General features: G+C 38.3%; 1 protein-coding gene and 1 pseudogene across 2 annotated transcripts in view; one reads left to right on the top strand and one right to left on the bottom strand.

The window, feature by feature from the left end:
- The window catches only part of UNC5C (unc-5 netrin receptor C), a 388,634-nt gene that overhangs the window by 226,177 nt on the left and 142,306 nt on the right, over positions 1-20,151 (bottom strand). The window lies entirely within an intron of this gene.
- On the top strand, positions 11,365-11,483 carry LOC122925317 (annotated as a pseudogene).

Genomic DNA, 20,151 nt, shown 5'->3' with positions numbered 1-20,151 from the left:
TAATATATAGATAGATAATAGATCTATAGATAGATATATAATAGATAGATAGATAGATAATAGATATATAGATAGATATGATAGATATATAATAGATAGATAGACAGGAAGGTAGATAGAAATTAGAGAGATAGATAGATAATAGATAGACACAGAAAGATAGACAAATGAATAGGCAGATCGACAGATAGACAGATGGATATATGGATAAATAGATGGATATATGATAGATAGATATATAGATAGACAGTCCTAAACAATGCAGTTGCGCTCCTTTCCTTTAAGTGCCAGTGTCTGCCTTCTTGCCCTGCCATATCTTAGCTGCTGCTTCTCCCTTTACAGCCGAGCCAGTGCAAAGTGTCAGGAAAGCTGCATGGGACTTGTGCAGTCAGTTATCAGTTATCTACTTGTCTGCTTTTCTAATCGTTCTATTGGCTTCTCTAAAAGCACAATTGCTAGACTAGGAAAGGGCCTTTTGGTTTTATGTTTAAAATCCAGTAGAGACCAAACAGAAATGCCAAAGAGAAAACAGCAGCATGCGCTGTATTATATAAGCACCGCATGGACGGCATCAGCTAGAATACTTAATCACTTTGGTAACCCTTGAAATGACAGTTCTGATCTTGTCATCAGCAAAAAGGCATATTTCTCCCAGAGATCAAAAAGCAGGATTAGGTACTTGGCCTAGTTTTGCGCCGCAGCAGCATTAATCAGTTAGTAGTACTTTATCTAATTTATTATTCCTCTTACAGTTTTGTGTTTTTATACTGTCACATTATGTATAAAATGTAATACAATGCTATCAATCTCTCACTGAAAGCCGAGTACAGCTTCATTCCCTCTGCATGTGAGTGGATGTGTTCAAATAAAATCGCAATAACGGTATCAGAGCTCATCCTAAACATAGGTAGTAACACATTTCTCACAAAAGTTTAAAATGATTACTAGGGAAGCAAGAGTAGATCTTCCGGCACTGTTAAGTAGATAAAGGACTCTCAGCATAAAATTACATGCCTGAAAGTCATACTGAAACATATTTGACAACTCTCTGTCATTTTTTTCCGAGTTTTACAAAAACACTTCTTAAAATATATTTTGATGCGTTTCCTGATCATTGAAGGGATTAGAATCTAAACCATTTTTGCAGATGACTTTGTTTTAAGAATGTGATGGAATTAAAGTAATATTGTTTGTTTTTCTGCATGTTTGAATATATTCAGTTACTTAATGTAATTCAATAATCACGTCTACATATGTCTCCAAGATGATTTAAGGTGGTATTCTAAAAATGTGGACATTCCTTTAAGTGGAATACATCATAAGCCCTATAAAACCCACCAATGTTATATAATTTTACTGTCCTCATTCTGACTTGTGTTTCTAGGAAACGCCCACCCTATGCACATTTTGTAACATTAAAAACTGCAAGATGCTGCTCCAAATATTTTCAACTTTAAATACTATACTCATTATTTACACCCTTGCACCCCTGACATGTACTGCATCAGGCCTTAAAAAATTAAAATTAAAAATGGTAGCATCAAAGTTTAATAGGGTATTGTAGATTTCTTAGCGACATTACATGTATGTCAGCTGAACTCGTCAATCATCTATGGGAGTGTAACTAAGCACAATAATGTAATTCATGTTTGTAGACTGTAGAATAAGTGGCCATTTAAAAAAAAAAAGGATGGAGGAGCCTATTAACAAACATAAAAATGGGCCTCCAGACAATGTTTTTTTTTTTAAATGGCTACTTACTGTAGTTCCTAGTTGTTGACATGTCAATGTCTTTGGAGAAGGTCTTTGCAGGGTTACGCTACTCTTAAAGCATACAAATATTCTACAGTTTTCAAACCAGCACCTGGATCAGAAAGCTTTTGTAATTGCATAAAATCAAAAGTTTTGTTTAGCCAATAAGTTATTCAATAAAATGTCTCTGTACAGCGCCACCTGCTGTTTATTCTTTTTGTTATTTCTTTGTCCTGCTCACTGAGAAGGTTGCAGATGCTCAGTTTCATCCTTCAACTGCCTCCTGAGCTGTGATAGGGAAAGCTGAGACACGCCCCCTTAGCTATAGCATAAAAGACACTCCCCTGAGCTTCCAGCTTGATATAAATAAGCAGAGAAATGAATGAGGAGATCTCTGGATCCATGTGAGGTGGCTGGTTCTACCTTTGTTAGAAAGAGGTTGTCATGTACTATATGATGTCTGATTTTTATTTTTTACATTAATTATGTGATAACCCCTTTAAGTAAAGGGGTAAATCAAAGTTGGGGGCCATAGCAGCCCCATAGGCTGCTTCTACAGTACTTTTGTGGTAATTCAATATAATTATCCCAATGATATAAGGATAGTCCATTCCAGACCTATCATTTATCTCACTGAAAGTGAACGTTACTGTCAGTTCTGTCTGATTTCTGATTAAATGGAATGGCATAGTAAGGATCGTTAAGCATACTGTACTCCTATGTAATTTTCAAAGCTCAGATCAATTCAAGAGCAAAGAGGATTGTAGTATTATATTCAGAGGAATACTGGAGCAAATCTTTAGAATGACAGTGACAATGATGATTTACAGAAAAGTAGACTCCCTGCATAGCTGAGTTTCCCCAGATTATCAGTCAATGTCCTGTACAGTGCTGAATTGTCATTATACATTGCACATGGACAGGCAAAGCCTTAGTAGAATATTACAGCTTTTGTCAAATTAATTTCTAACTGACTACTTTGCTTAATAAAACATTTCTCTTTACTATATGTCGAAAGAATACAGAAACCGACAAAATACTATAGGTATGTACTGAAATTCTCCACAACTGTAACTAGCTGTTGTAAAGAAAGATAGTAGGGACAAAGTAAACCAAGTTAAGCTGGTCATACACAGTAAAGGTGTAGTGGCTAAAATGACCAATTTTGGCAGGTTTGGCTGACCATCTAATGTATGTGTCCTTCTGCCATTCTCCTAACGGCCAATGTTGGGGGTATAAAGATCAGGCAGGTTGGATTCAATTGCCTGATTATTTTGGAGATCAAGCAGCATCTGTAGTTTTCTTCTCCATCCCCATTCACCACATACAATGCATTCAGAAAGTCTCCAGACCCTTTCAATTTTTTCACATTTTGTTTTGTTGCGGCCTTGTACTAAAATAAAAAAAATAAATTCAAGTTCTCCCCCACTGATCTACAGTCGTTACCACATTGATTTCTTAGCAAGAAGTACGAGGAAATCCTGCTTTGCGGCAAAATTAAATTAAATTTTACAATAATTATGTGATAACCCCTTTAAGTAAAGTGAAATTCCGATCGAAGTCCACTTCAGATACTTTGATTCACTCAACACTTGTGTTTAGAGGTATTAGATGTATGTCAAATGAACCTGCCAATCATCTAATATATACAGGTGCCTCATGGCTCTGTCCGACAGTGGATGCCAAAGAACATACCAATTGCTGATACTTATGTTCTTGGGAAAGTATGACTTTTTCTAATTTCTCTTTCTACCAAGAACACTTGTCAGGCATGCGTATGTGGAGATCGGAAGTCATAGCTTTTGGTCAAACGAGCATTCAGCAGAAAGATGTCTTATATGTATGTCTGTCCTAAGTCAACAAATTAACTGGTTTATTGTATATACAGTGATAACAAAAAGTGGGCCTCATGACAAAGCTAAAAATCGTCTTGCATTACACCGCGCAACAATTATTTTGCTACTGAGAGAAAACCATGTGATTTCTACAAAAATGAGTGCGCTGATTCCAAATATGAACTCAGAATTTGCCTGACACATCTAGATTTTAAGTTATACAAGCAAAGCCTATTCAGTTATAATATTCAATGCATTATTTTGGAAATATTGCAATGGACATGTCCAGACCTGTCACTCAGGCTGATGTCAGCAGTAAGTATATAAGGCAAGCTGGACAGATTTTGATAAAGTGATCTGTTATAGTGCTATCAGTTTTGAAACTTAAGATGGATAAACGCAAATGTGTTAACGATCCAGACATCCTACTACATATGTGGCAAATACACTACTTATGATCAGCGCAAGAATCTGACAAAGCGAGTGCGTGTTGCAGCTTGGGATGCATTTGTGCTGGTAGTGCAGAACTTCCTTGGGAACAGACGAGCTGCAAACTATGCTGAATTAGTAGACAACATGCTTACAGCATATGAACAACTTGGTGGCCGAATGTCATTGAAAGTGCATTTCTTACATTCCCATCTTGACTTTTTCCCACCCAATTTGGGACACTTAAGTGACAAACACGGAGAGCGGTTCCATAACAATATTTCTACAATGGAGAACAGGTATCAAGGCCGTTGGAATCCCAACATGATGGGGGACTACTGCTGGTTTTTGCAACGGGAAAATATGACTGTTCGCAATCGCAAAAGCAGATGCCTGAAGCACTTTTAACTGTACTGAGCCTTGCTCATGTAAGACTTTTAAACAGAAAAACAAGACATTTTGAAATTTTGTTATTCCATTACACTTTGATGCAGATCAGGTAAATGTTGGAGTAAAACTCAAAATTAGTTCAATGCTTTCCAAGTGCTTAATTCATTTAGGCATACTTATGCATAGCAAAATTTTGTGACGTGTTACAACAATTCTGACTTCGGATGTGTAATCTGCTCACTCGATTTAGTATAGGACAAATGTTTTTTTGCCCAGTAGTAGACAAAAAGTTTCTTTTTGTTGTGCGGTGTTATGGTGCTGGTCTTAAAACCCAGACAGACAAATCTGATGTTTGTTCCTCCTTCATCTTCCTACCCTTTGATTTCTAGAAATGCAGTTCTTCTCTAGAGAAGTCCCACATCACCTAGTAACAACGGGGCTGGGTTGAAACAGGGCTTTGCCTTGTCTCTCTAGGGGCCCCATGACAGCATCATGGCCTGCCCTTGTTCATGAACGAAAACAATGTGACTTTTAAATGTTACTTGTTCATAAACCACAACGACATAATGATGATTTGCTAGCAAGCCACAAAAGTTCTATGTGGAACTGACTAGGCTACAGTATATTCACTTTACGGGTCTGCTGCAGACAGTATCCATATTTTAAAATACCACCTGAAACTGCTGAAAACGGAATTGAAACAACATATTTCTCTTTGCTTTCAAGGCATAGAAATGATGGAGATCCCAGAATGCCTTGCCATGTGGCAGCATTCATAAAAGTGAATGGCCTATCACTCACGGCTAAACGTTCATATGTCAAACAAGGTGCTCTGCAGATCATTGGAAGAAATCTCAGCAAAGGCAAGCTGTACTGAAGGGCTTTAAAAAGTGCCATAAAGGTTCACTAAAAGAAATAACATGAAATCTGATATTTATGGAAATAACAAAGCATGATAGAACAGAAAGCCATAAAAGAAAACTACAGGAAGAAGAATGAGACAGCCGGCAACAGAGCCTGGGTTTCTTTCTTCTTAATTATCTAATTACTGTTTCGCTAAACTTCACAGAAATTATATATTACTTATATACATTTGCATTATTGCATTTAATTTTTTTTTACAAAGTGCAATAGAAAACCTATGAAAAGAGATAAAACCAAATAGCATTGCTCTGTCTGGATCCTGTTCAAATATTTGTAAGTGTCTGATTAAATTTTCTAAAGGTTGCTTCTAAATATAAAGGTTAGCCGTAGTAAAGCATCATCTATGGTTTCTTCCCGTTTACATATTTAAGCTGGACGCTAATCATCTATGGCAGCTTAACAGCAGCAGGTGGGCTTCTGGGTAATAAAGCTGAAAAACTAAGTCAGGACTTCATAAATTAGTTGCAACATTTTTCCAAACTTTATTGAATCGTTTAAAGGCGCCTCATTTCAACACCTAATCCTTTCACCAAACCAGGACTGTATGTTGGAGGGGCTGAAGGGAGGGGAGTGACGTTATTTACATAGGACAGTATATAAATACTGGGGGCACTGTAGGGGTGTTATAAATCCAGGGGACATTAGGCATTCTTAATACTACTGGGGGCTCTATAGGAGGGACATAAAGATTTCTATATATTTCTACTGGGGGCTCTGTGAGGGTATTATTAATACTGGAGGTCTCTTCTACTAAAGGAGGCACTCTTGGGGAGCATTATCACAGTTGGGGGCACTGTAGGGGGCAGTATTACTAATGGGGGCATTCTAGATGAAAAATTACTATTATTGGGACTATATGGAACACTATTACTATGGGGGCACTAATATTTCTTCAGTATAGTATTTGGGGGTATTGGGCTTGGGCCCCAGATCTTTTGAGACTCTAGCAATGCCCCTGGGGTCACCAGAACCTCTCAGGACTAAATACATTCTTCTTAACAGCAGTGCAGCAAGAGAGTAGTGCCTAACATAGGACTTCAGGTAATTATGATATTTGTACTCAGAGAGCTATCACTGTGTTATCCGTGGTGTTACATAGGACTGCAGATGCCATGCACTACATTATTTGTACTTAGGGCTAACACTGTGTTATCTGTGGTGTTACATAGGACTGCAGGTGACATCTACTACATTGTCTGTACTCAGATATCACTGTGCCATCTGTAGTGATCCATAGGACTGCAAGGAACATCTTCTATATTATCTGTACTCAGATATTACTGTGTTATCTATAGTGTTACATAGGACTGCAGGTGACTTCTACTACATTATCTGTACTCAGATATCACTGTGCTATCTGTAGTGTTACATAGGACTGCAGGTGATATCTACTACATTATCTGTGCTCAGAAAGTCATTACTGTGTTATCTGCGGTGTTACATAGGACTGCAGATACCATGCACTACATTATTTGTACTCAGAGCTGTCACTGTGTTATCTGTGGTGTTACATAGGACTGCAGGTGACATCTACATTATCTGTACTCAGAGCTATCACTGTGTTATCTGCGGTGTTACATAGGACTGCAGATACCATGCACTACATTATTTGTACTCAGAGCTGTCACTGTGTTATCTGTGGTGTTACATAGGACTGCAGGTGACATCTACATTATCAGTACTCAGAGCTATCACTGTGTTATCTGTGGTGTTACATAGGACTGCAGATACCATGCACTAAATTATTTGTACTCAGAGCTGTCACTGTGTTATCTGTGGTATTACATAGGGCTGCAGGTGACATCTACTACATTATCTGTACTCAGATATTACTATGCTATCTGTCGTGTGACATAGGACTGCAGGTAATGTCTCCCCCTTTCACCACTTCCGCTGCATTGCTACAGTATGTCCCTCAACTTATCATCTTGCTGCACAACACATCAGTTTCCTCTGGAATTTATGTAGTAGTTGTTTGATTACTGGGGGCACAGTGCCGCTGCTAATCATCGCCCTGATTGGGCACATAGCATTTCTGCCAGTTCTGCTTCCCCCTCATCCACATACATTTGGCTGTATCTGCTCTTTTCACTTGCAACATTGCAACATTTGGCACAGCTGTCATAGATGTCATTATTAAAAATAATGGGGTGCATGACTTGCAGGATCAAACCATTTTTTCCACTGCCTCATTAGCTGAAAGATGTTTATTTGGGCAGAGTCCTGACCAAGTTTTCACCTCTATTAGAAGAGGAGATAAACCCAACTGGGCCCCCTCTTGCCCTGGACCCCATAGCAGTCGCATGTTCTGCCGCTATGGTAGTTACGCCCCTGGATGGCCTACAACAGGGATTAGTAACATCATCTGTTCTAAAACTACAACTCCCAGAATCCTCATTTCACTTGTATGGGAGTTATAAGAACAGCCAAAAAAGTGTACATGATAGGAGCTGTAGTTTCATGGCCGCAGGAGTGCTGAATGTTGCTGATTGCTAGCGTACAACATTGATGTATGGCAGTGCACAGTACAGTTCTGTTTGGTGCAATTTTCATGGGTGTTAAGCCCTAAAAAAGAACAGGTGAATGTGCGGCCACTTGTAAGTCTGCAGCAGCAAAATCCACCCAACCATGCTACTGATTTACAATCCACATCGCAGTCTAAATTATGCAGTGAATTTTATACAGCAAATATGGATGAGAGTTTTTTAGTTTTTTTATGGGGTTCTACACTTTGTTTAAACTGATGATCGATCCTCTGTATCGATCATCAGCATCTGATCGGCGGGGGTCCGACACCCGGGACCCATGCCGATCAGCTTCCAGCAGCGCCGCGGCCTTCTCACTGTTTACCGCTGGCCCAGTGACATCACGACTAGTATCAACTTGCCTGGGCGGGGCTAAGCTCCATTCAAGTGAACGGAACTTAGCCGCGCCCAGGCCAGTTGATACTAGTTGTGATGTCACGGAGCCAGCGGCAAACAGTGAGAAGGCCGTGGCGCTGCTGGAGTGCCGCTGCCTTCTCAAACAGCTGATCAGCGGGGGTCCCGGGTGTCCGACCCCCACTGATCAGAAGCTGATGATCTATCCGGAGGATAGATCATCAGTTTAAACAAAGTGCAGAACCCCATTAAATGGTATTAAAATACTGGGGATTGCTACCAAAGATGTATGCAGCGTTTTGTGAACATACCCTAATATTTCCATATAGCTATAGGGTGGCCCAACAGAATCAATTCTTCTGTGGGCCCTAAGCAGCACAGTCCGACACTGGATAGGTAGTTTGATAGATCGATAGATAGATAGATAGATAGATAGATATGGGATAGATAGATAGATAGATAGATAGATAGATAGATAGATATGGGATAGATAGATATGAGATAGATAGATAGATAGATAGATAGATAGATAGATAGATAGATAGATAGATATGAGATAGATAGATCGATTGATAGATATGAGATAGATATATATATATATGAGATAGATCGATAGATAGATATGAGATAGATAGAAATGAGATAGATAGATAGATATGAGATAGATAGATATGAGATAAATAGATAGATAGATCGATTGATATATATGAGATAGATATATATATATATATATGAGATAGATCGATAGATAGATAAGAGATAGATAGATAGATAGATAGAAATGAGATAGGTAGATAGATATGAGATAGATAGATAGATAGAAATGAGATAGGTAGATAGATATGAGATAGATAGATAGACAGATAGATAATGAATGCCAGCACTACACTTCAATGTTTACCCTCCTCTCAATAACTATTCATTTCTACATGCTTTACAATCTGCAGTCCTCCTGATCTAACATTTTTTGCATAGCTATTTGGGTTTTGTTTGACTTTTATAATTGCTATGCCGATCCCTAAAGCTTTCTACAACATGGCATTTTCTTTGCTACTTTCTTTTTTTAAAGAAGTTTGTCTCCAGGTTAGGAAATTTTAGAGAACTCCTTATGCACTAGAGCTGTACTGTAGATACGGTAAATATGTACATTTTTAATATAAGGCATGTTTGCGCCTGCTAGTCCCCATTTGCATATAGTGTGGCAGCAATCTGCCTATTCTTCAGTGTATCATGCTGTTCTTTTGCATATTACCCAACATGTCAGGAATGCTCTGGCCCTAGAATAATACATTTGACTTTCCTACAGGCTGAATGAGTGGAAGCAATGAGAAGCCACATATGCACATGGACTTCATTTCCCTGCAGAGCAGTGTGAGGCTTGCAATCCATAGCTTTAACACATGAAATATTAAGAACCAATTTTCAGCTGCACCTCTGTCACTTCCATTATCATTCTACACATCCCGAGGTGATAATGGACTCTGGAAGTTGTAGCTTCCATCCATCTCGCACCACTTGGGGGTTTGACTTGAGGATACGTCTGCACAGATGGGTGGTCCTTATATAACAAGAGGAAGCCCCCAGAATGTCACTGAGACATTAGCTATCTATTGTAGAGGAGCTTTATTTTCTAGATATACAAAGAAAATTTATTTTCCATTGTATTTTACTAGGAACGTCATGTTTGATTTTCTCTGGATGGTAATGGAAAGAAGTAGCTAAATATAACAATCACAAGTAGCAAAAAGCATCTAGTGTATGGAAAATGATATTGTGGAAAGTAGGCATGAAGATTCATTATACATTTATACTTTCCGTCCTTTCAGGATGACAAACCGTTGTTAGAGAATAGACAGTGATCGTATGGTTATGTGACCTGGAACATAAATCAATAATGCTAGAAAAAAATTCCAACTATTGATTTCTCAATTACCAAGTACTCAACCAACATATGGAAGTGGAGCCTGGCTGTAAACTAGGTGATTACAGTACTTCTGTGTATAAGTTGTATATAGATTGGGTTCTGGGAAATAATAATTGTCCACAAATCTATCTATCCTAGGCTATGGTAATAGTAGTATTATGACTTCAGTCAAAGCCACGACAGCTATGTCAAATCCACTTTCTAACAGATACTGACAAACCTCAACGAACATCATTCATTTTAATGCAGTCCACGATCAGCAGGATTCTGGACTATTTATTACAGTGTTACATGACTAGTAGTGCACATAAGGAGTCCATATAACTATTATTTACTTTTCTACTGCTCCACTGAAATATACAGTCAGGACTGCTGTGCCATGCTTATATTATGTAGAGGACTCAAGAGTATGCACAGCAGTCCTGACAATGTATTTCAACGCAGCTCTTAGCACTGACGGCAGGGGAATGGGGGGGGGGGGATAAGAAAATAAGAAATAGTCCTAATCCATGGATATTATTAATGGATATTATTATCTCCTTATAATATCCATGAATTATAGTCTAAGATTGTGGTGACCATTTCCCTTCAAGACATATTGCGGATAAACATCAGGGTCTTTTTTCAAGTATTTTTGTAATACCTATAGAGAAAATTCATGCTGACACCCGGAACATTACACAAACAATCAAAAGACGTGAAATGTTCTGGATCTATAAACTTAATAGCCTGAGCCCCCAGGGTCTTAATGAGGCATTTGAAATCAATCTATAAATTGATGATATATACACCCTGTCATCATTGGAAAGGGAAAATATGAGTAATAGATGTTTGTCTTTTCTCTATTAGATCCAGACCCTTAACTACATTACTGCTGTCTTGAACTTCTTCTTTCTGATAAAATAATAGGGTGACAACCACGCCACCAATTGGTGATGTTTGTCAATCATCAGGTATTTTGGGATAGTGGTGGCATGCGTGTGTACTTTTACCAACTGCACGCATGCACCCACCTGTATCCCCCAAATCCTGCATGACTAATGTCAATTTATTATGTGATTTGATTGGATGACGTCCCAATCACATAAAAATTCTTTTTATATATTTTTAATTCTTAATATTAATATTCTTTTAGTAGAAGGACTTTCTTAATTAGAAACCTAATAAGTGGCTAAAATTATTTAATTCTTTTCTTAAAAGGAGTATCAGATTTTATATTTCCCTTCCTTTATTTATTGGCCATGCCACCCTGGGTACGCCTGATCTCGTCCGATCTCAGAAGCAAAGCAGGGTTGGGCTCGGCCAGTACTTGGATGGGAGACCACCTGGGAAGAGCGGGTGCTGTAGACCTTTATATATATATCAATTTTTCAATTTTTTAAATCTTTTTAAGGTCGTATCATGCCACTTCCTATTTATATTTAATAACATTGTTTATTTTTCAGGAATCTAGTTATTGTATCTGTAGGGCAACATTATATGTATGTGATCTTCACAATATATGCTTTTCTTTTTCCTCCCCTCCTCTATTTTTGTGAATGTTCTAAATGTTCTTTTTCTGTTGAATCACAGTAGATTGCCAGTGAGAGCGCCCTCTGGTTTATAAAAACGACTCTGATAAGTTTCTACCTGACTATGCGATGTGCGGTTATAGAAATGCAAGTCAGACGGCTCTCTCACCATTCAAGTGTCCCTGTAACTAGGTAACGGCTCTCACATGATCGGATCTTACTCACGTGATGTGAGCCATGTGATACCAGGTTGAGTGACGTGAGCTAGCTTCTTTAGAGAGGACGGCCCCCTCACCACTTTTGTTACCTTGTGACCGAGCAACGGCTCTCACGTGACTGGGATCCGGTCATGTGACACAGGTCCTAGAGTCTTGATAGAACTTTACAATCGCCTTATTTGATTAGAAACCTGTGATGCGTTTGCTATTGCACACCTCATAGGGTCGGCCCCCATATGGGCGTATTGTTTTGAGGTCACTTACAAAACGGACTTTTTTCAGTGTGCTTTTCTAGCTTTATATAATACAAATGTGTTTCTAATGTGCACATCGGCGGCTCATTATGAGAGCTTGCAGATATGCACATTATATTTGCCACTGATCATTTAGGCAACACCCAAATCTCCTCCCTTCTGACCCTGTGACCCTTTAAGGGCGGTATGTTTGTAAGTATAAATATGTGTAGCCTTGTGCTGTTACTTTGTGCAGCTCTGTGTACCTGATGAAGGGGAGTGATTCCCCGAAACGCGTTGTATCGCTGCAATAAAAAGATTTCTTCTTGATCCTGGTGACTGGCTGACGGTAATTCGCGCCGTGGGACGTGTTTTTGTTCATTTCCCTTTAAGGGCTATGGTAAGAATAATGATACAGACTTTTTTATTCCTGTCTTCAAAAATACTAGAAGACAACTTATCAATAGAAATGTGACCATAACCTTAACCAGGACCATCATAAAAAAAATATCTATTACAATTCTTAACAATCTATGACAAATTTGAAATTACATAATAGATATGAAGTCCACAATGTCTTTAATATATGCATGATATTAGACTTTTTTTTAACTAATAATTCCACATCCCCCACTGATGGGCAGGCTTTAGTGCTGCCCTAGCCTATAAAACGGCTAGGGCAGCACTAAAGCCGGCCCATCTGAGACGGTGACGTCATCAAACACACTGATGGGCGGAAGAATCCACCTGGCAGTGTGTTATTGTAAATAAAAAAGCCCTTCCCCTGTGCGATCCTGCCTCGGTGAAATTCCGGGTATGTCAAGGTTCAGCTCTGAACCGGATGACCCCTTTCAAATTGATCACAGGAATCTGGTCTGCATGGTGGGGGAGGTAGTTGCTCTACCGGAAGAATTACTCTTTTGAACAGCTTTGCTGTATAATACTGTAAATTGAAATTTCACCATTGAAATTAAAGTGAATAAATCTAGGGATTGTTACACGTCGCCTTCCTCTGTGTGAATTAAGGTTTATTCATTGCACCTCACCGAACTCTGTGGCACTGTAGGTGATTAGCCCTGCTATATATACTGTGTTGTGTATAACACCTGTTGCCTGTGCAATAGGTTTTAATAGATCTGCCAGGTCACTCTGGTCTGCTTCACCCTTTAAAAGAGCTACATTTGTTTGTCTCTGACCAAGTCTGTCTGCCTGCGTGTCATCTGACCTTTCTTGTGCTTGTTGCTCTGATCTGTTCATTGGTCCTGATGTGTGCCTGTTACTATTATTTGTTTGTCTCCATGTGCTCCGTCTTCTGCCTGCTGCCTGGATTCTGATTCTGTGCTGTCTACCCTAACCTTGGGACTGTTTCTAGGATTTGCATGTACTCTGTCTGCCTGACCTCATCCTGGTTCTGTCTGTGTGTTTTGCCTGGGTGTCTTTGACCTGTATGTCAGCTGCCAACTATACTGTGTCTATTTCAAGTGGTGGCAGCCTTATGACTCCCATGCAACAAAGACCAGATCCCTATATAGGGGGTTAAAGGGTGTAATCCAGGGGAATGCCAGGACAACACCCTTTAGGAATAGCCCAAACCTGGTTAATTGGCACTGGTTCCAGAACCATTGTCTGTAATAGGTAAATATGGAAGTAACACCAATCTCCTTTGTGTAACCTTCAAGTATATGCATAGAAAATATGAAAATGAAGGGGGTGTTGTATTTGAATAAATGATGGACATATTTACTTGTCACTTCATATCTTTGTTATTTGAATGAAATAAACTTGATTACAAAGACATTAAATAGAAATTCATCTGTTAAAATATTAATATTATAATGTGCATATTTATAATGCCAAACCATGTTGAATGACCCCTACACGCCCTTCTTCACTCGGCAAAATCCCCTCGGAATGAATCTCTTATTTATTTAGATTACATTTATTGAAAACATTCATTTTATGCTCATATTCTAAAGACAAATACAATGTTTCATAAAATATATAAAAAAGGGCGAGCCATGTTTAAAGGAATTACAATATCTTTAGTTCAAAAGGTTGTCTGACTCTTGCCACATTTCAACAAGTACTAATTTTGCATGTGCCTGTCTCCTCGCAAAATTTCATTTCTATGAATTTTTAATGACACAAAGTAATTTTTCAAGGTCACTGGCAGAGCAAGTAGTTATTCAGACATTAAATTTGTTCACAGTTTCTTGGCAGCTGGGCTGGAAAGCAAGCAAGAGGGGGTAAAACTCCAGTGATGAGTGCGGCAAATCAAAAGAGAATGAAGAGAAGCAGAAAGGAAAAAAAAAAAGATTTCCTATACAAATGACTTTGGGAAAAATTGTTAAAAGAAAATCCCAGTGGTCGACCAATAGGCAGTTCATAGCATGGAATTTTAAATTCAGCTTTGTTCTCTGAGTTTTCTTGTAGTCGACCAGAGCGAATCCACTTTTGCTCCAATGAATTAATTTGTCTATATGCATAATACAGTTTTTAACAAAAGACCTTCACGCATTTGTGTCAACCAACTAATTCGAAGAAAGTAACTCTAAAAAATACGCAAGAAAAAATCAATATTCTGTTTATCTACCAATATAAGAAATCCACATGTTGGTATTGTGTGTGTACAATGTTTTACTGGAAGTACAGAATTTACAGGGTATAAAATGTCCCCTTCCTCGCTTTGCCATTGCTTAATCCTGTCAATCAAAGCAGGGAGGGATGTCTGGCCAGAAATGAGTGGAGATTGGGTGCCACAAGAGCAATTATTACAACCTCATTGCACCAAAGGCCTAATTTGCATATTAAAGAGGACCTTTCCCCTCTCCTGACATGCCTATTTTATGCATTCCCCATGTAATAATTCTTTAACATCTATTCTTATGGCTCTAGGTTGTGCCATTCCTTTTATTATTTGCACTAGAAGTTATGAATGAATTGCTAGCAGTCTGCAGTAAGGGTAAAGAGAGGAGGTAACCAGTTGGGGGGTGTGCCTGCGCAGTCTGAATCTATCCAATCACTGCTGCCATTGTCAGACTGCGCAGGTACACACCCCCAACTGGTTACCTCCCCTCTGTACCCTTACTGCAGACTGCTAGCAATTCATTCATAACTCCTAGTAGAAATAATAAAGGAATGTCACAACACACAGACATACGAATAGAGGCTCCGGAATTGTTATTACATGGGGAATGCATGAAGCTATTAAAACAGAAATGTGAGGAGTGGTGTCAGGTCCTCAAAAGAAAAGCAATCAGGTGAACCACAGCTACGTGTCTGTGCAAACAGTTGGATAGGGAGGTCGTTGGTGATAGATTCCCTTTAAATTACATGCCTAATTAAAAATACAGTAAACTAAAATGAAATGAAATGCATACGTCTGTCTACTTGTGTCTACAAAGCTGAATGGTGTGAATTTATTCTGCATATATTAAAAAAGGATTAAGAGTTAAAAAAAAAAATGTATGAAAAACATACACATGAAATTCCACAGAGGTAAGTGTACTGTCTTAAGGTTGTCATCTACTGAGATATGTGCCATATAACAATCAGCTTTCTTATTTACCTTTCATTCCTTTTCTTAAGTTTAGCATGATAATATATGCTTTGAAAAACCTCATGACTAAAACATTGCAAATCCCGTTACTTCACTACAAAATCTGTCTTTATCACAAAATGTTTGGCAATGTTTACCGGGCACAAAATCCTTAGACCGATTCTGATATCATTTATCAGGGTACCAAAGGGAAACTGGAGTAGAGTCAAAAATATATGTACTGTCTTCAACATGGTCCTTCCAGGTTATATCATACAACTTTGGCATAAAATATTTGTTGCCTTCTCCTAAATGTATAAGGCTGTTTCGATCTAGATGACTGAAGTCCATTCCGGTTTAATCTTGATTGACCCCATTTCGGGGAGAACAACTTCTTTATCTCCATATGTTAGGAAGCATGGTAATGTAAATGTTTTTAAGTAATGCATATGGGTGGAGGCACCTGAACGTGGTGGTTAGGAGTACGGTGATGTCAAGTAGCACCTGACAAGTGTCTGATTATTACCATTGCTTTGAGGCTCTTCATCCTCTTTGTAGCAACGGCCCCTGTATACTTACAGCTATCCATGACCCAAATAGCAAAAATGCTAAAGAATTATAGTGGTTTCCTCATGTCTATAACATAGAGAAAGTTAATACAAAACATTTAGTTATGTATTGTGATTGTCCATATTGCCCCCTTTTTTACTTCATTCATTTTTCCATCACATTATACACTTTGTTTCTATGGTTACGACCACCCTGTAATCCATCAGCCGTGGACGTGTTTGCACTATAGGATAAAGCAGCGACCTCCTGGTGGCTGGGATCGTGGGAGCTCACATAGTGCAGCACTTTTTTCTATAGTGTGCAAGCATGGCCACCGCTGTTGGATTGCGGGGTGGTCATTACTGCTGTGTACAATGTGAATTAAAAATGAATCCAGCCAGCAAAGGAAGCAATATGGACAATCACTATACATTAGTAAGTGCCTTGTATTAGCTTTATGTATATGAGAAATGCCATTTGCTGAAGTGAGACAACCCCTTTAAATTGCAAAGGGCTCCTCTATTAAATCAATATACTTTTAACAGATATATGGATAGGGTTTGTTCAAAGTGGAAAACCTGCCTCAGTTTAAGGATATTAAACGTTAAATTGAACATCAGTCAAAATTGATATTGTTGTATTGGCAGGAAAAACTCTTTCTTTACAGAACAGTGCCTCCAAGAACCTTTGGCCTGTTTCTCAAGTCTTCATTTCACCTGCCTTTCATTGTCTTTCTATTTGAGCAGCTCTAGTACCAGGGTTAAGCTACAACTTTGTTCAATCAGTTTCACACTGAAATGTCAGCCGTTCTGCATTGTTGTCTTTTTTGTCCAGTGAGAAAAGAAAAGGTCACTGTCCTTTCATTTATAGACTGTAGTGTCCATGATGTTCACCAGAGATGTTCTTTTATTAACACTTTTGCTACATTTGTGGGCATATCATGGAAATATAAAGTAAATACTGTTTGACATTAAAATCAGTCTAGCCTTCATCACTAGGGTATTTAAAAGCTGCAAAGTAGGGATGAGCAAGTCAATTCTCACAAATTAGCAAGACTTCTTGAGGGCCACAACAGGCAGGTGGGCACTTCTTCACCTCTCAGGTGAAGTTTTTCTAATAAAACAAATCGATCAAATCGCCTCGCTCATCCCTACTGCTTAGTGCTACTATCATTCTCTCTACATGAAATCAAATCCCTAAAATGACACTTGGCGAACAACATGTGCTTCTTTCAAAATGGTCCCACATTTTTAAGGCAGGCGTTCTCATAACCAATGTTCAGAACCTCGTTAAGAATCAGTTATCTCTTGGTCATTATGTGTAGACATTACTCCCTCTAGAAGTGGAGCAATTTAGCAATCTGCACAGCTCCTGGGGTAGTGAAACTAAAGGTGTGCTGAGGTTCCCAGCCACCTGTTAGCAAAAATCTGCAGTTTATTGCAGGCTTTATACCAGGAATATAATCCAGTTTACGGATGTCACAAAAGATGTGAATGTGAATTTCTACCAAAGACCGGTAAAGAAATGCCAACACAAGTTTAAGAAAAATGCAGTTTGAGCAGCATCCTTAAGTATTATGATATGAGGCTACATTTTTATCAACATACTTTGTATACAGTACATATAGAAAATAAATACTAATAACCCTTTACAGTTCCCATGTTTCCATGCAAGATAGATAGATATGGATGGACTGTAACATGGATAGATAGGAAATAGATAGATAGATAGATAGATAGATAGACAGATAGATAGGAGATAGATAGATAGATATGGATGGACCGTAACATGGATAGATAGATAAATAGATAGATAGATAGATAGATAGATAGGAGATAGATAGATATGGATGGACTGTAACATGGATAGATAGGAAATAGATAGATAGACAGATAGATAGGAGATAGATAGATAGATAGATAGATAGATAGATATGGATGGACCGTAACATGGATAGATAGATAGATAGATAGATAGATAGATAGATAGATAGATAGGAGATAGATAGATAGATATGGATGGACTGTAACATGGATAGATAGGAAATAGATAGATAGATAGATAGATAGATATGGATGGACCGTAACATAGATAGATAGGAAATAGATAGATAGATAATAGGAGATAGATAGATATCCAAAAATAGCAAAAGATGAGGCAACACTCCAATATAGTGAAGGGTGATGGACCCATTTATTTCCCCAGTCGCCAAACTTTTGCTATTTTTGGATATCACTTATGGATTTTTTTGCCTGAGAAATTGCACCCCCTGAGAAATTGCACCCCCTTAGGGTCCATTCACACGTCCGTTGTTTTTTTTCCTGATCTGTTCCGTTTTTTGCGGAACAGATCTGGACCAGTTCTGTACCCATTCATTTTCAATGGGTCCTGAAAAACATCGGACAGCACAATGTCTGATTTTTTTTCAGGACCCATTGAAAATGAATGGGTACAGAACTGTTCCAGATCTGTTCCGCAAAAAACCGAACAGATCAGGAAAGAAACAACGGACGTGTGAATGGACCCTTACACTACTGTTGTTGGTATTTGACTTTTGTATTATATTAGATAGATAGATAGGCACAAATAGATACATAAATAGAAAGAAAGAAAGACAGAAAGAAAGAAAATGGATAGACAGACAGTTCAGCTTTAACATTTCTGTTCTGTTGTACGTTAATTCTCCAAAATTCCCTATTTTTCAGTATGCCTGTCGACCCTGGTAAGTGGACTATAGTGGTTCTTTCCAGGTTGATATCCGGTTTCCCTGTATGGCTTGTTGATCAAGCCCTATAAAGGCATTGACAGTGAAAGCCATTATTATTATTTTGTGTTCCTAACAGACTCTGAAAGTGATTATTCTTTAAGCAAAGTTATTAACAGAAGCTGTTTTCTAAGCTTTGTAGTATGCTTTCTTTTAAAGCAGCACAACTTTCCTCCATGCAGTTCCAGATAATATCTTTGCTTTTATTTGAAAGCCTGAAATGAAGTAGATTATTTGTGTGGGTTGATTAAAAGTGCAATCTGTAATATCCAATTAAAGAACAAAACACTGCTTGTTGCTGCTGCCTTCTCCCAAGGTTTATTATGCCCGACTTAAGATATACTTGTTATGCTGTGACTTTTCATTCTTTTGTTATTTTATGCTATATTTCATGCAAATAATACATTTTGCCATGCCAAATCAATTAATCTGTCGATTTCAGATAAAATATCAGATAAAGCAGAAAGGAGAAAAACAAGGCAATCACTGGTGGTGAATATGTTAAGCAGTTTCCTAAGCAGTTCTAATTGCATTCTATGAAAGCTTTCCGTGTCTGTACTCATTTAGTGAAATCATAGCTTTCGGTAATGCTTAAATACCAGTATTAACAACAAATTAATTAACGGTGGCAGTTGGTCCTACTTCTAATCCATACTAATTTCCAGGATATGTTTCAAAGAATATCTAGTAATTATTTAAAGTTATACTAGAAATTAGTAGGAATGAGTTTTTATTTTGCATTATTAACATTGACTGCATAGTGCGGCTGCCTACTAGGCTTTCTTCAGACACACACACAAACATGTACAGTACAGACGTCATGGGACACATCTCTTAATCATTGAATTCCAGTTGCTTCAGTAATTTAAATTGCCAGAAGAGTGTAAAATCCAGTCCCTAGCCATGCAGTCTGCAGTTACAAACGTGTGTGAATGAATGGCTCATTGTAAAGAGCTCACTGAATTCCAACATGGTACTGTAATAGAATGCCAGTGTTCAACCCAGTCAGTTTGTGAAACTTCTTCCCTACTAGATATTCCACCATCAACTGTGAGAGATATTATTAGAAAGTGGAAGTGTTACACAAGACCACGTGAAGTGCATGGTGCATAAAAGTTACCAGATCTCTGCTGACTCAGTAACTGCAAAGTTCTAATTTCCCTCTGGCATTAATATCAGCAATGTGCTTTAGGAGCTTCATGGTA

Source organism: Bufo gargarizans, chromosome 1, assembly GCF_014858855.1.
Source record: "Bufo gargarizans isolate SCDJY-AF-19 chromosome 1, ASM1485885v1, whole genome shotgun sequence".
Classification (NCBI taxonomy): Eukaryota; Metazoa; Chordata; class Amphibia; order Anura; family Bufonidae; genus Bufo; species Bufo gargarizans.
This window is presented reverse-complemented; position numbering and strand designations above follow the sequence as displayed.